This window comes from Vicia villosa, linkage group LG7, assembly GCF_029867415.1.
Source record: "Vicia villosa cultivar HV-30 ecotype Madison, WI linkage group LG7, Vvil1.0, whole genome shotgun sequence".
Classification (NCBI taxonomy): Eukaryota; Viridiplantae; Streptophyta; class Magnoliopsida; order Fabales; family Fabaceae; genus Vicia; species Vicia villosa.
In genome coordinates, this window is record NC_081186.1 from 120,854,684 (window position 1) to 120,860,662 (window position 5,979).

The window sequence follows — 5,979 nt, forward strand, 5'->3', positions numbered from 1 at the left end:
TTGACATTGTTTTTGAGTTGGATACATTAATTAGGATCTTCACTTATTGGTATGCACGTAGAGAGAACATGTCAAGCATTTAGGAGACTTCATAGATATTTTAAAAGGGTTTGTCAATAATAATAAAATTATTTTTAAATAGTTAAATTAATTTCTTAAATAAATTTAAAAGTTAGAATATTTATATATGATGAAAGTATGATAGTTGAGAAAGAGTCGATTCACGTAAGGGGTTGTGAGAGACTCTGTGTTTTTTTATGGAATTAATAAATGTCCTCCCTAAATATGAGATTGAGGTATTTATATAAGATTTCTTGGCCCGAATTAGAAAGCAAGAAAATCGGGTTCCTTAGTTTTCTAATCAGAAACGTGGAAATGGGTGACACGAGTTTCTCCCCTGAATTGATATCTCCAGGACATTACTCCAGGGACACATTCCAAGCAAAAATATGTTAAATAAATAGATCACATACCTCAGTTCGGGAGGGGAGGCCCAAGCTCAATCGGGAAATTGGGCGGCCTGAAGTGCACTTCAGGCAGTCGACCATGCTTCGGGCACTCGCCTAACATTACTACATTCAATTTAGCCTATTTTATCATAGATAATCCCTTTTTAGACCTAATAAATTATCTCAATCCTCAGTCTCTCAAGCACGAGGCTTTGAAAAAGATGGAGCTATTTGATTTGAATGTCTTGTGATCTTAAAGACTCTGAGATGACGAGTTCCTGGGGTAAGTCTCATAGCTTGGGTGCGAGTCCATCAAGTGTAGCTGAGGCTTGTCCCTCAAGACAAGCTTGGGGTGAGTCTCTCAAGCGTCACTTGAGGAAACACATGCACCATTATATGCCTCTCATGTGTCAAGAAGGGAGACATGTAGAGGTTCTCCCTGCTACAGTTGATGCCTACCTAAGAAGAGGTAATCATTTTCTACTTGACCTAGGTTCATGATCATATAAGAGAAGAACTCTAATTCATTCCCCATCCACGCTATCTTTAGAGTTTCCTTTTATCAAGGCAAGTTAAATTCGACCCTTTTTAAGCTCAACTCCATCTTCCTTCCTTGTTTATAAGTATAACATCTTCTTCCCCCTCTTGACCTTTTTTTCTTCCAATAATATAAATCATTAGGAAGTTAGATGTACCACCCCGATATAATACATGTCTAGAATAATATTAATTGAAACAATAGTTTGGTACTGAATACATACATAAGTGTCTAACTGACATCCCGAATCATGTACAATACAAATTAATGTAAGATATAGTACATGAAATACAATAGAGGTCTACTTGTAATAATACAAAATATCATACAGTGGAATAAAACATAAAACACTAGAATCTTTGGGTCTTCATACCATCTTGACTTTACCTTGGTCCTGTCTTGAACTACCTGAAATTGAGTAACATGAATGGGGTGAGATACTACATCTCAGTGAGTTCTAGACTACACCACGAGCCCACTTAGCTCTACATAGTTTTCTATCCTTATTCTCATTTTATTAGAAGTACACTCACGTGCCTTTACATAAAACCAAGAAAAAAAATCAAAGTTTATCCCTGTGTCATACATCCCGTGAAAGATGATATCCTAATTTCACAAGCCATGTAGAACAATAAGAGCTCAGATTTTCATGTCAAAGTCATTAAAGAACCTCTAGCCCAGCTAGTGTTTTTGATGTCCTTAATGAAGGACTATCTGGTGCCCACTAAAGTAAGGTCTTCCGGGTTTACCTGCCTCCCTTCAATTTGGATCATATCCGTAAAGGTGAGGTTTTCCAGGTTTACCTGCCTTCCTTTTCTCAGGTCTTACTCTCCTAAGTTTTAAACAAAAATTAAGGCAAGCCATAGGAATCAAGACTCCCACCTATTCAATTCACTTTTTTCTCAGAATCATTATATCGACATTTGCCAAGGGTCGAAGCGTCATTACATTTTTGGGAATTTCTCACCGTCAGATTCCATATCGATCCTAGGGTTTCCTCACTTACCAAGTAATTTCCATTAGGTAAGCAACCACACACAATCATTATGATTATTCTCATTAACCTATCCTACTTAATTAACCTAAGAGACATTTCACTTATTTCCAACATCAATCGACGATCGACTTTTACATGTTCTCTTATAGAACGATCTGTATTACTTATCACACATGATTATCAAGAGTTTTCTAATCTAGTGACCCCACTTGATCTCTCATGTTATTTCATGGTAAGTATATGTCGCTTTAAACCAACTAGGGTTTCACATAGCATACCTACATCCAATGAGTTTCCAAGCGATTTTTGTCATTTTTCTTAAACAAAACTATCACACCTTTAACCATAATGAATGATATATGTCCAATTACCAATCAGGGGTGCCGCCACGGGCTACCCATGTCAAGGAACACGACCTGTGTTAGGGTCAACACTCCCTTCTATACTAGAACAAAAAAGGGACACAATTGACCCGTGTTGGCCTGCACGGCCCGTGCCAGTCCAAGGCGTGCCCCACAGGAAAATCAGAGAAGGACACGATTTCCCGTGTTGGGGGACACGCGCCGTGTCCACCCCCAGAATTTTTGGGTATTCTCTCATTGAGTGATTTCCACCACTTTGGGTCCTTGAACCTATATCAAAGTCAATTCCAGACCATCCAACACATCATATATGCAATAGCAAGCAATGGGTAAGGCACTATCAATAATTCACACATTAAACAATGCTTCTATTCATTGTTTTCTAGCCCTAATCACATGTAAAATTCCAAGTTTTCCTTTTATGTATTTCTCAAAAACCTATTGGCTTTCACTACATGAAAATTAGACAAACATGGAATTTTGATTGTACAAACATATTTATCCTATTTTCCATACTATCACACACATAAAACAAAAATTTAGCACAAAATCATGCAAGGAATCAAGCATCATAGAACTAAATTCCTTTTTCCCCAAACACACATTCATAATGGTGCTAATTTCCCCAATTCAATCCTAACTAGAACCCATCTCTTTGAGTTGATGAATCTGAATAGAGGTTGGAGAAGATGAGGATGATGGTGATCAACTTATTCTTGAAGCTTTCTCCTCAAGAAAAGGTAAAGACCTCACACATGCATGAAGATTGGTGATGAACTCAAGCCTTCATTCCTCTTCCTCTTAGATTTTCGACCCACCCTTTTTCTTAGCTTCTTCTAATTATCAAGTTTCTAATTTTAGAGAGAGGAAACAAGTGAGAAATGGTAAAAATATCTTCCATTTTCCCTTTTATAATGCCTAAGAAAAATGTCCAACATGCCCTTGGCAATTGACCCAATTTATTAATTATTTCCATCACCATTTAATGAGGATTAAAGGCTTAATTAGGGTTTTGAAGTCTCCTCATTATCACATCATTTCATCATTAAGAGAATGATTATTAGTATTAAATAATTAGGGCATTACATCTTCATCCTTTTTATTTAAAATTCTTCCTCAAATTTAGGAATTTACTTGAATAGATGAGGATATGAATCTCGCATCTCCGTCTCCAGCTCCCGTATGGCTTCGCCCGAATGCGATTCTTCCTGTAGGAATTTTAGGAGAGGGATTTCTTTAATCCACAACGCCTTAATGGCATAATCCACAATACATCTTAGTTGAGGTTGAAAGGAGAAACCTCCTCCAACTTCAACCATTTATAAAGCTGAGATACATGGAATAAATCATAAATCTCGGATAGTGAAGGCGACATTGCTAATTGGTAAGCCACTTCACCAACCCGTGTTATGATCTAATACGGTCCAATGTACCTCGAGCTCAACTTCTTTGTCTTGAATGGTCCTTTTAGTCTTAGCTACGGGGTGACCTTCAAGAATACATGATCTCCCTCTTCGAACTCCAACGACCTTCTTTGCCGGTCCGCATAACTTTTTTGGCGATATTAGGCTTTCTTTATTTTTTCTTTAATCAACTTTATCTTCTCGGTGGTTTCTTGGATTATCTCTAGTCAAGGAATCTCCTTATCATCAACTTCTACCCAACACAAAGGCGTTCTACATTTTTGTAACACCCTGAATTTTGATCCAAGATATTACTTTAAAATGTACATTTACTTTTGAAAATGTTCGACTATTTTTTAAATTGAAACTTCTAAGAATTATAAAATTCATTTCAAATGAAACTTATTAATGTCATTTTCTAGCGGAGTAAATACTCACTACAAATTTCTAGTCCGCATCAAATTTAAATAAATTACCAAATTTAAATATTTTATTTCCCTTTGATTAAATTACCAATCAAATAAAAACCCGAATTTTATTCCCGCGACCACGTATAACATCACATCACATTCACTTCATATATTGAAATTTATTGTACCTAAAATGTTGGTTTGTAAGGGGTTAATCTCAATTTTCCATCTTCCATGTCAAATCAAACAAAATATACAGTATGATGTTATAACGGTCCTTGACTGTAACAATGGTCTTGGTCAAAGAAAACATTATTTGAGAAATATAACACCACCACAAATCAATGTGCACCGTCCAAGTCATTTTTGAACGGCTTTATTGACTCTGGATTGGTTCTCCTGAAACGCTGGTTTCAATTAATGCGCTTGCACAAACACATTTTACACACTCTCCTGACGTATTCTTGATTGCACCGTCAAAAGCATTCCCTTGTTGGTCTTGAAGGAACCAAGTCCTGGACAATGTCCTGACATCTTGTCAGACATTGTCTGCCTTCTCTTGTATTCTCAAGACTTTTTGAGTCAAGTAAAAGATGGTTTATAGAGCCATCACGTGATCTGAAGTAAAAAAAACACTATGCCTTCTACTGGTCCACAAGTAAATTCTTCTCAGCCAGAATTTAGTGAAGCATACCAAAATATTAAGACAATATGTGTGACATCTCCCATGCTACAACCAGACCTTCATTGAGTCACACATAGACCTGAAGATAAAAATACACAGTCCCCTTCTTAGTTAGAAAGATGTCAAGCTTGAATGATCTGACATCAACCATATGCACGACCTTATGAAATAAACCTTTTCTCATGGTTTTTCCTACACATTTTTCCTCATCAATTAAGGATACCTAAGGGGTAGGTCTTCAAGATCAGACACTCTACTCCGCTATCCTCACATCATGAACTTCAAAAATAACCTCTTTTTTTGGAGAAGAATCACTGAGATGATGTTACAACATCACTTTAGACATCATCCTTGATCACATGTGTTTTCAATGTATAATGGTTCTAGAGTCAATATCCATAGTAACCTATACACATCCCTTTGCGAGGAACACATATGAATCATATAGCAGCAGCTGATCACTCTTTAAGTCTAGGTAATATATCAACCACGAGATTACACACATCTGCCTCCTCTTGATCAGAAGAACCTTTTAGATGCCAGAGATAAAGTCCTTGACATTTGAGCTTTACCTACAAATATAGAACCTCTGGTTAAGATACCATCTCTTCATAGGAAGTTAGAGCTCATCTTTTGCACTCCTACTTATTTGAATCAGAAATAAAGTGACTCAATAAGTAATCAAAAGGTTGATCATCTTTTGACCAACCCACATATCTAAAACATGTTTCTTGAGAGAAACTTCTTAGACACACCAACCAGGTGGTTCTTCAAGTTTAGAAGTAGGTTCCAAAAATATGTGATCCAACACACAATTGTTTAGCATCCAAATCATGTGTTATGAAATTCTTGTTCTACAATATTATGTAAACTTTGCTGATGAGTTGTTCCAACAAAAAGTAGGACATCAAAGCCCCTTATCGAGCTTGGTTATTAAGCCAATACTTCTTATAAAAAATTAGGACATTTCTTGATCACCTTTAGGTTCTTCAATACGTACAACTTCCAACCACTCCAGTAATTGCAAAGTTAGGATCACTTTCCTTCTGAGGCCAAGAACCAGAGGGACCCCTTAATCAAGACATTTAGCCTATTCAATCACCAAGATTGAACATACTTCTAAGGCATATCCCAA